The sequence below is a fragment of the Anoplolepis gracilipes genome, chromosome 10 (assembly GCF_047496725.1).
Source record: "Anoplolepis gracilipes chromosome 10, ASM4749672v1, whole genome shotgun sequence".
Taxonomy (NCBI): Eukaryota; Metazoa; Arthropoda; class Insecta; order Hymenoptera; family Formicidae; genus Anoplolepis; species Anoplolepis gracilipes.
In genome coordinates, this window is record NC_132979.1 from 2,508,965 (window position 1) to 2,521,243 (window position 12,279).

The following is a 12,279-nucleotide window of genomic DNA, read 5'->3' on the forward strand; positions in this document are numbered from 1 at the left end:
TGTGATATCGTAAACTTTATCAGTAAGATCGTAACACTTGAAATAACGTGGGGGGGGGGGGGGAGAGAGAGAGAGAGAGAGAGAGAGAGAGAGAGAGAGAGAGAGAAAGAGAGAGAGATTATGTTTTTTACCACAATTAATAATATATCCTATTCTTCGTAGAACGTCTCGGGAATTAAATAATAATAAACGAACGGTGCGAACGTAACAATTCACGTATTCGCATGCGATTGATCGCACGAGAGCTTACGCGATTTTTCATTCGCTTTTAAAGAGAATAGTCTCTTCATTAGCTCGAGAATATTCCAGTAGTATTTTAAATTATAACTCGCACGGTAAAATAAAGAAATTGACCTAAATCCCAAACATATGCATTATTTACCAACAGTTTACAGAATGCAATCTTACACTCGCAGAGTATTCTCTTGCAAAGAACTTGAAATTTTCCGACATGTATTTGCACAGTCGCGTGGAACATGCTGTAAAATACCGAATGCATAATTCATGAGGGAAAATCGGGGGAGTCTTTTCTGTGACATATACACACACACACACACGCACGCACACATATATTATGCTGATCGCGAAGAGCGCAGTTGCAGGGTTCCTCGATTTTCTTTCCGATGACGAGGAAGGAAAAGAGAGAGAAAAGAAAAAAACGCGGGTAAATTTCCGACGATTCGTCGTTTTCTCCGATCAAGCGAGACACGACGGGAATCCGTTGGAAAGTACCGCAAGAGACCCGACAATGGACCCCGGCGTTCCTGGCTCACCTTTTGCTCGTTTATCAAACCGTGCGGGACACGCGCGGCAGATGTTGCATCGCGCAGCCATGTAACAAGATTTTCAACGATATATTCGCGAGATGAATATCTGCGTGCGCGAGCAATCTCCGCCTCCCGCCTCTCCGCCGTCTAGAAAGCTCACTCTCGTTGTCTCTCCAGAGATTTTTTTTTTTCCACACTTTGTTAGCGCGACGGAATTTCTACGCGAGAGGAGCATCGTCCGGATATAGATTTCGCGAAGGATTCAATTGAATGAACTTGATATAAAGCATAATAACGCGGGCCAAGTTTACACGTATACGCAGAATGCGAAATTTCTCGATGCAAAAAGATGGCTCGCGTGAAATAATATCAAACGTAACATGATTACTCTACTTTTAGATTTTATCATATTTCGGATACCTACTTGATTAAAATTTTTATCTCGGCACGCTTATTTAGCAAGTCCCTCTTGTCATTGTGTATAAACTGCAGAAGGAACCAAGTAATAAATCACTGTGAAAAATAATCATAGACAAAGAGAAGTTTTCTTAAAGACATTGTCCGAGTTTTTAGATATAATAATTTTCTAAACTTTTAGAAAAACGACCGTGATGACAAATTAAGACAGATTGTCTGAAATTACTTTCAGACAGCCAGATCTGGAAATTCAAAGAAACATGTCTGAATTCTTAATAATCGTTAATTCCAAGCGAGAGATAATCGCGTCCATAAAAGTGGCAGAGATGTATAGTATAAACGCGCGTAACGACAACAATGAGACATAATTTTCAATAATAACGGAATTATCTGTACATCTCTCACGATTATATCGCTAATGATCGCGAGAAACTCCTTGGGCGAGACAATAATCCGCTTGTGTTTCCTCCGTTTCTCGGGCGATAAATCACACCTCGCCAGCTGTCCGGTTATAATTTATACATGCTTGGCGTCAGAAATATCAGATTCTAATCGGTCCCGCGTTGTTTCGGTCGTGAAAAGTGCGAATCCGCGATTCTTTCGATTCGTTCAGAGACGTCGGTATAAATGCGATGCTTCTCTTCTTTCCGACCCCTTCTTCCCCCTCTTCCTTCGCTCGCTCCGTTTCCATCGATAAATCACGCTTACACACACGCGTTATAATTCACTTCACTAGCCAGAGAAGTGTTATTAAGCAATTATATCGGCGCCGCGTGTACACCTCCTCTTGTGCGATGCCCGAACGAAGCAACCTTGAAAAAGACGAAAAAATGACGTCGCGGCGACCCACTTTCTCCGGCATTGCCGATAAATCGCTGACATTTCGCGAGAAATAATCCGTTATCTCGAGGCACAATCTCTTGACTTATTTCACCGAGACGAAATTAGATAAGTTGGATTTTTTTTTAATTCCAATGATCGCCAATCATTTATTGCGACACATTTACATTTTGACGAAAACTTTTCCCTTTCAACGCTTAAAAACGCTATCTCTTGCTCCAATTTAGAAAAGATACATCGTACACACGCGTTGTGTGTTCAAAAATTTTTCTTTGTCACGAAATTACTTAAATGAGGTTGATCTGCGCGCGCGATAACAAAGTACACACGCTACTTCACGTATGTACTTAAACGTATTTATTTTAAAATAATGTAGATCAAAAGTTCTCGATAATATAAAAATATGTAAAAAAAAAATATATATATAATGAGTAGTTTAGCCAATTTTATGCAATTAACTTATTTTACGATATCTGTTCGGAAACTGCAGTTAATGGAAAAACTATTCATTTATGTTATTGCCATATCAAGTATAAATTCGTTAATTATTAGTTATTACTGATAAATTATATTTCATTCGGTTATATTTATGCCCACTGCCGTACCCGATATAAAAAGAGTCACGCAACTCGAAGAAACAAAACGGGCAATTTGGCGACATATCCGGTATATAAAAATGATAGTGACGATAAAAACGAGAACGGCCGTTTTGGAAAATTGAAATAATTGTGAAAAAGCAAACAAGTTGACGACTCCTCATAATATAACGCTAATCGCGCAGATTTAAACTGTTACATTTGACGAAATATCGATCGCTCACGTTATTATGTTACCTCCACGTTACCGTCATTGTTTTCTCTCGAGAAAAAAATAATATAATATACTTACAACTTTATATACATGTACGTAGGGTATAATATACCGAGATAATTTGAGATTTATCGGCGACGTGTATAAATCTCATGTGACAATAATTAGGGGCTTCTAATTACCACCGCCATTTTAAATATAGGTTAACGCCGTAGTTTCTCATTTGTCAAGCTCGTTATCGTCGTGTTATCTGTTCAAAGTGCAAATTTCACTCGCGCAAACGTCGTTAGAATGATTCGCACAAATTATACGACGCATGTATCGTCACATTATGATTTACCTTTTGCAGAAATGCGAAATTCGTGAATTAAGCACATGTATATTCTTGGAGATTGTCGTGGAAGATATTAAAAATAAAGTATCATCTTGTTTTAACAGATATTCGACCTGTAAGTTACAAAAGCGAATAGTAATTCTTGGATTAATTTTTTCCTAAAAAGACGGCTTGAAAAAAACACACAAAAAAAAAAAAAAAAAAAAAAACGAAACGGAAAACTCTAAAAATAATTTTGTTCCGTTATTTTCGACATCTATTAAACGATATCTTTGTAATTTTCTGCAAAGTAATTTGAAATCATGTAAAAAAATTACGCGGCACAATATGTCGATATTACGTTGAAGAAATATGTGAAATAGGGCTATGCTTAGGCGGCAATTTTCCGCATTTATCGATATCATCGCTGCGACATAACTCGATTTGTCCTCCCTCGTATAATACATATGTATTTATCGAAACGACCACTTTTTCCACGACATAATAGTTCGATAAATGTTCTACGATATTTATCGCATACCTTGCGACCAAACTTCCTCCTAGATACCGTCGTGTTTCGCTTAACGATAACGCATGTGTGACACAATTAATAAACTGTTGGCGTGAAAAAAAAAAAAAAAAAAAAAAAAAAAAGAAAGAAAAAAAGAGTCCGCGCACAAGCACGTGGTTTTACGTAAGAGAGGCGCAGCTGGAAATTTAATACTCCAAGAGACTGCGCCAATGGCGCCACATTTACAACACTGTGACATAGAAACATCTGTGTATTACATCACTAACGTTGCAAGAGACACTACCGTACGATATATAGATTATATCTACACAAAATAGACACAGAGCTTTCAAGAGTAATGTGTCAAACGCAACGATATAATCTTTTTTTTTGTCCCTGTGTAACACAAATTTTAATTTAAAAAAATTTTTTCATGAATATTAAACTAAAATAACATGTACATAATATATACTAATAATAGTTTAATTATGCAAATGTACTGTATTTAAATAAAATATAAATTTACTTCTATTTTTTAAATATGCAAGCATGAGAATATAATATACATATAAATAAAACACGTCGACTATTATCAAGAATGAAAGCAGAAAGCAAGAAAAAAGCAGTTAACATACACATCTTTATATCTTAATAGCAATCTCTTTGAGAGATTCATACATACACATGCATTGATAACGCAGACATTGACACAGACAATTTTCAATGTCCATTGCGACCGAATGCATTAAATACGATTAACTATTGCTACTATCTACTACTATTAATATCTGTACTAGTTATTTTAATTTTAAATGATGTGATGTACATTTCCCGTATACTCATAATACATAAAATTACATGAAATGTGTTATTCAATGCAACCACGTTGGAGCAGAAATAATGAAAAATGAGAAACGGAATGTCCACGAGATCATCTGACGCAGACACATATCAGAAAGTATCTCGTGGAATGAACAAAATTTATGCCACTGAAGGAAAGAGGGAGGCGATATAAGAGATGCCGAAATTGCTGATCTCTTTAAAGAAAAGAAAAAAAAAAAAAAGAAACTTTTGTAATTTTAGTCGCACGTCTTTTCGTGTCGCTGACATTGCCATTGACGAACACGCTCGATCTTTGCGTTTAATAAAAAAAGAAACCCATCATTCTTACGATGAACAATCTCTTATGACTCATGAAACCGATACCGTTAGTCATTAGAATTATTCACGTACTCGTAAATAATGTAGATTCCACAGAATTATCTCGAATAAACATTTTCTCTCGTATACTCCTTTCTGCTCTATTGAAATGTTTCCTCGATAAATCGTGAAAGCGATTCAGTGATAATTCAAGCGTGAACTGTCAACGAACGCGATAACGTCCGGATGCTGCCCTTTAACATTGTTGGATCACGTACATTATACTAAATTCTATAGATGTACGTGTATAACGTGACTCACAAATGTTATACATTTCTCCTGTTGCAGTAAGCCTTCTTCTCTACGTATATAGAAAGACGCGCGAATCGGTATAATAGAATCGGCACTTTGAGTTGTTAACGATTTATCAATAGACTTGTGACTTGTGAGAGTTATACATTCGTTCTACCTTCACCTTTCTAACGCGGTTTCGTTGAATAAATAAAGGCGCAGTGTGCTTCACGTTTTCCAACCCGATTACCTTCCGTACCATCCAGTACCGAATTATAACTATTGCTCGAAGCTAATCGATCAAAAAGGGAAATGTACATCACATCTTTGTTGATATTCCTCCGCTCCTTCGTCCTTGGCCGTCATTACGGCAACCGGTAAATCATGCGGAGGGAAGTCGCTTATCGTAATTACTGCATACCGTTATCGCCAGATATTTACACATCTATTAATTGCTCGCCGACGAGAGCGTTTTCCTCGAAAGTCGAATGCGTTTCATTCGATAATTTAATCGCAATCTCAAGTTTTTTTTCGCGTACGACGGTTTTATCCTCAGATTTGTGCGATAATACAGTTCAAATAAGGATTAAAATAAGAGCTCATAAATTCCTTCGATCCATCTTGATTGAAAAATTATGTTAACCAAAAAAAAAAAAAAAAAAAAAATATATATATATATATATATATATATATATATATATATATATATGTATGTATATGTGTAAATATATCTTTTAATACAGCGTGTGAGATTATTACCGTTCCTCGCTGAAGTAGTTACTTTCTTGATGGTGCCTTAGCAAAATAAGCACAACTCATAAACAGCATAGAGTATCTCTTCTTCGTTCAAGTATATCCACACGCTATAATTTCGCTAATCATAATAAATATGAATATGAATTTAATAGTGTCCAATCGCAAATGTTACTTGATGTTTATGAGAGATTACAATTTTTCTACATTTCTGATAGCAAGTATATATTTGATAAAAATATTTTAATCTTCCGAATAAATGATTAATATACAAAACAAGAAGTGATTTTTTCTTTGCACGATGATGAGTCAAAATAAATTGTACCACCCGAGTGCGTTGCACTTCGGTCTTTCAGCAGAATGTCTAAGAATTTATTGACGCTCCCGTCTATAGAAATAGCAGCTCTCTATAGGGATCGCGATGAAAAATTCATCGGCACGTTCGTTGTCCAGGGCGGAAGTCGCGACGACGGCGGAACCACGTGAAGGTGGGACGAACGTAGCCGCGTGTAACGGCCATTAAGGAACTTCCGCTGCGAGTGCGGTAGATGAGTCAAGATTCCGTCGAGGAAGAGATCGCGCGACCACCTCTCGCATGTGCAACAATAATAACGTCCGTTCGTGACGGCAGGTTCCTCAATAGTTGCATAGAAGAAAACACTCGAGCCCATAATTGTGACTCATTTGCCGATGGCAGCTGTGGTGAGAGGCAACGCGTATATTAATGACGCTTGTCTGGATGAAGAGAACATCCCCGAATGGACGATCCATGTCGGAATGAAGATTCGAAGAATTGACTAAAAATAACCAACGGACGTGGGCGATTCATTGACGCTTTCGTCGAATCGAATTAATTACGACAAATTACTCGATTCGCTGAAACAGAATGCAAATCTACACTCGTGGAATTATTTATTAAGCTCCAATTCTATTTCGCGCTCGCGGTATCTGTATTTATTTTAATTTTATAGGAGATTGCGACGCCGGATTCTCTGCAAATAACAATCGAAATTTGGTATTAGTTTTATTGTAGGCGAGTGATTCTAGTACGATGACTCGCGCCGAAAAATAGCCATTGTTCCTTCGGGAACGGACACACGGGCGAGTGTGAAATTGGCAGGAAATCAACCGGCCCAGGGCGTATGCGGCATCGCCTTCTTATTTTTAGGTCACCGCAATGCGGGCTGGTATAGAACATGGTAGAAGTACGCTGGTAAATTCCTGAGTACGTATACTCGAAAACTGGGGAGCAAAGTTTTACCGATTCGTTGTTTCTCTGGGTCATTCGATACATATTACATATAATCGCGATTTTACACGCTGTGGGATTGCCGTAATAAATCCGCGACCAACAATCGGAAAGAGATTTAAAACGACGAGATTCGCCCGACGATATAACGTATACACGTATGTATAATTAAATCGATATGGTTTAATAATACACCTCGGAGCGTTTAAATTTCTCCCGGGTGTGTGTATCATATGCCCCCCCCCCCTCCCTCCCTCCCCGCCGGTAGAACTGATGGAAAATGATCGAGCGATAACGACACCGTGAGAGCTCATAAATTTTTAACAATCGCCGCACGCATCGAAACATCGATAGTTTAAGCGTCAATTGCCGTTTAAGCGCAGTTGCAACGCGGCGGCATGGCAGTTAAATGCAATTGCTACAACTGTTAAGTGCTACTTGTGAAGCGGACGATTAACGCGTAATTTATCCCCGAGCTTGGGCCCGAACACTACAATACGGATACGTTTTGTTGCGTTGAATAGAAGTGAATCATTTACGAATGAGTAAATGAATATTTTTCGCGACGCTCGCATACCTCGTGCGCAATTGATAATTCAATTTGAAAAATGCATCGCCAAGTCGATGATAAATATATGTGAGTGAATCATATTTCCCTCGATATATTTATCGGTATCGATCATCGATGGCCGTATATATGTGAATATGTGAGAAGTGAGTTAATCAGATTTCCGGTAAGTAAATTCAATCGTCCGGCTGATAAACGCGCGGCCATAAGTTGGCGTAAGATTTCCGGCAAACATTTCGCCTTACACGACAGCAACCCCGTAAATATACTATATGTATATTTATATATCTATTCGAACCCTGGAAAAAAATGTACGGAGAAACTTTCGCGATCAAATCCACAGATAAAATCACGTTAGATTTTTCACGAACGTTAATGCACTCGCAACGTTATATAAAGCACGCAATTAAACGGTATATCGCGATCGAGATCGGCAACGTGTCTGCGAATAATGTGCGTTTACACACGAGTGGAGCTCGTTGGATGCAATTTTATAGAGATCGCGATACGTTGACTCGAATTCGATAATAATGATAATTTCGTTAGATTATAAGAGTTTGCGAAAATCTTGCAATATGAGGATAACATTTTTACATTTGATCCAAACACACTTACAAATAAAATATATATATATATAAATCATATAATACAAAAATCAATATATTTTTTTTCTTTTCTCTCGTCAAGTTGATAATTTAGTAGGATATAATATAAATGGTACGTTTAATAATTTACTTTGGATGAGAGAGGAACGTGATGTATCTCGAAAAATGTTATACCCGGCTTTTCTCTCAAGTTATTTGCAATATTTCTTTCACAAAACTTCGATACGCGCGCATTACCAGCTATAAATGTATTTTCGGAATGGTACGAGAAGAGAAAGAAGAAGAAAAAAAGAAGAAACGAAAAAAGAACGGGCGGACGTCTAAAAATAACCAATCCCTCTTGCCGCTATCCTTCTCAGTTTCCTCCTTACATATACATCCTTCTCTTTCGCTCTCCCGACGGAATCTCCGCAAACTCGTCGGAGACTGTTCAAGGGGATCGCAAAAGTCAAGTTCAGACAACGATTTCGAAGCTGCAGTTCATCCAAAGTACCGATATACCCAGTGTGCCGAAAACAAAAGTTGCGAAACTACTCTCGATGATTGATATGTTCCATTAAAGACAGATTCTCGTAAAGCATTTCCACTCGAGATCATCCTTAATTGCTCGATACTCAACATATCAAATTTTCGTAATTAATTCCGCCGCGTCAAGAAGGAATAAAGTGCGAACATTACAGAGAGAATTTACAGAGATAAAAAGGAGAAAAAAAGAGAGAGATAAAGAGGATTGTATATCACGTCGTTCGCTTATTTCTATGCAAATCGGATGCAACGGATATCGCGATATCGCGCGTTTGCGCTTCATTAGCGCACGACATCACCGAGAGTGGCGGCTTCGAACGAGAATATGCATCTGGCGCGAGGCACGTGTACAAAATGGTCGATAAAAAAAAAAAAAAGTCTTTAGGAAAAAAAAAAAAAAAAAGGAACCAAGCTTTAGTAAATAACGCGTCAAAATATAATATAGTTATGTGAGTAAAAGCTTGACTCTCCTCCCCCCCCCCCCCCCCATACGTGTCATCCATATAGATATATACGATACGCTTAAATTAACATCGTGTTAAATTAAAAAGGCTCAAAAGGGAACCTTTATACAAAATTAACTCGTTCAATATCGAATATCAAGATTTCTATAATTTTGTAAAATTTCTGTAATGTATTAATAACAAAGAGAGAGAGAGAGAGGGAGAGAGAGTATAAAAAATTAATAGCGTAAGGCTATTAACGTCTTTAATATCTTACTTTCAGAAATTACTCACATTAAATTAATAATTAAAGAGAACACGACACGACCTTCTCGTAGAATGATTTTTATAATTTACATTTGTTTCGCGCGCGTGCGCGAGGTTTCCACCCTGAATTTTATCATCGGTAAAAAGCGAGAAGTCTGAGATATTGCCGGGAACTGCGACAGAGGGAAATCGAATTAAGTTTTAATCAACGTAGCGACACCGGTTGAGAGCTTATCGCTTCGACACTCGCATTCCCGGAGAATTACGCTTACAGCGAAAAACAAGTTATCCACCTACGGAGACTAGCGAGCACGTAAGCGCGAGAATCCGTATCTCTTCTCTCTTCGTCGCGACACGCCGCGAAAAAATAGAACGACCGGCCGTCAGCGTCGCGAGAACAAATGATTTTCTTCGAAATTACGAGGAGAGATAACGAGATTCGTGGAAGCCGCAGAGTCCGAATAATCCGTCGCGTCACGTTCCGATTTCGAACCGAAGGCTTCTTTTTAATCTTTTTTTCTCATTCATCTCTCTCTGAAATACTAATGTGAAATTACTGACCTTTCACACTGATTCTACTTTTATATAATACGGCAAGATTACGCGCGGAAACTAATGGAATAGAGGTGATGTAAGAAAATATATTATACACGTATTGAGAGAAAGTAACGATTTTTCTACATGTATAAAGAATTTTTAGAAAAAATATAATTTATCTGTTTGACATATCTATAGACATTAGATAAATAAAGAAATATATTTAAAAATTAATTAATTTTTTTTAATTATGTTTTAAAATTCTTCTTCTCACACACAAACCTTTAACAGAACCTACCTCAAAGTTACTTGTTAAAACAGATCGGAAAGCACAATTGTTAGGTAAAACGCAATACGGCCTTTCGAAAAATCTGATAAAGTTTCCAGCTGATGGAGCCAGCAAAATTCGCAAATAAAATTTCGCCTAATCCGACACGCACGCGGATGAAACGTCGCGTTCCATGATCAACGCGCAGACAGACCGGGATTTACGCGACAGCAGAACAGAGGGATTCTCCTCTCTTGCTCGTCTGCCCTTGAAACTTTTCGTCTACGTGCCTGACCCCCCGTTCACCCGACACTGAACTAAACTGCCCTTGACGGCCGACAGGCAAGGCCCGACGCATCGGTAGCGCGGAATGAAGGCGCGGAGGAGCAGCGACGAAGGAGGCTCCTCAAACGAGATCCACAGATGGACGACGGTGTCGGTAGAGTGGGGTTCCCTAAACGAACCATGCCGTTTTCGCTCCATGGGATGGGGAATGAGAGGAAGGGAGGGCAAGGCGACGATGGTGGAGAATACGGTCTCGGCGCCAGTGAACCGCACGGCCCATGGCCGATTGTTCTCCGATCTCACGAATTTCAAGGACGTCTACGCCAAACCGGCTCGAGGAATGGGGACGAGGCGGGGGAGCGTGCGAGATTTAGAAATCCTCTTTCTTTCATTTCGTCTACTCTGTCGGAATCTTTCCCTCTTTCGGTCCACCTTTGCTCGTAGGGTGTTTAAAGACGATTAATTTAACTTTTTTTTTCTTTTTTTTTTTTTTTTTTTTTGCAATTTCTGTCTCGCACGCATTTTATACAACAGACATATAAAAGCTTTAAATTGATTATTTTTTATATTTTAATTTGTCTTGTCGCGGAAAACATTTCCCGAATAAAAAATTGTCAATCTCTCCTTCGTATTATTTTAGCAACATTGCTTTTCCCTTCAAGTACCGTAGTAAAAAGAAGATAATTTTCCGCTAGATTTTCATTCGATTGCCTTCACGTTGCAATTCTACCAAAAGTCTCTCGAAAACTCTGTACATTTTTCCGCAAGACGTAATTTATCGAACTTCACTACATCTCTATATATTTATTGGATGCGTATTCTGCATTCTTACAAGACCATAATTTTGTTTATTTATATACTTTTTTGCAAGAAAAAGAAACAAACTCTATATATCTTCGTAGAATTAATGGGGGGCCTTTAAGAGTGCTAAAAGCTAAATCTTAAATTTTATCTTAATTTACACTTTCTACTCGAAGCGACGTTGCGCGCTTCTCGAAGATACACGATGACGCGTTAGCGCAGGAATTTGCGCAGCGCAGCGCAGCGCAATGCGCTAAAGCGCAGGCCAGAGACATTCCTGCGGAACGATCTGCAGCAGGTAATGCGACGACATTCCAATTAGATGAGCCCGTTTCCCGATCGCACACCGCGGCCACGGTCAACTTCCGCGATTACGCGGATACGCGAGCTGCCTGATGATACTCTAAGCTAGTGCTTCAGTTTAAAATCCAATCTCTCCATAAATATTCGCAGTATTATAATTTGACATTAAAGTTGAATATATAAAAAAATAGCACAAGGATTAAAAAATTTATATATTTCATCGCGCATTGAAATTTCAGATCCGTTCTAGAGTTATTCGTTGGCAGAGTGATTTTTTCCTGCTTCTTTACAAAGGTTTGTGCTCCGTAAATAAAAGTATTTTAACTTTTTTAATTTTCTAAATACTGGGTTGCAATTTTTCTTAAATAATTAAAAAATTAATATTTAAATTTAGAGCTCTCGCAAAGAAATATCTACATTTTAAGAAAACACAGGTCTTTACAAGAGTCGGTCGAGATCGTGCGATGGTCAGAAATTCCAGTCAAACTGCGCATCGACCGGCGCATTCCTACGAGGATTACAAGCAGACCGAGGAACTCGAAGCTTCAAGACCTGCAGGTGCACTCGTCGCGCAATGCTGATTCGA

At 38.4% G+C, this 12,279-nt stretch overlaps 1 long non-coding RNA gene across 1 annotated transcript in view; it reads left to right on the forward strand.

Moving 5' to 3' along the window:
- Positions 1 to 7,430: 7,430 nt before the first annotated feature.
- LOC140670091 (uncharacterized) overlaps positions 7,431 to 12,279 on the forward strand; it is a 31,733-nt gene continuing 26,884 nt past the window's right edge. The window contains exon 1 of the long non-coding RNA XR_012047472.1: positions 7,431 to 7,825. This is a non-coding gene — a long non-coding RNA (uncharacterized lncRNA). The remainder of the gene's footprint in view (positions 7,826 to 12,279) is intronic.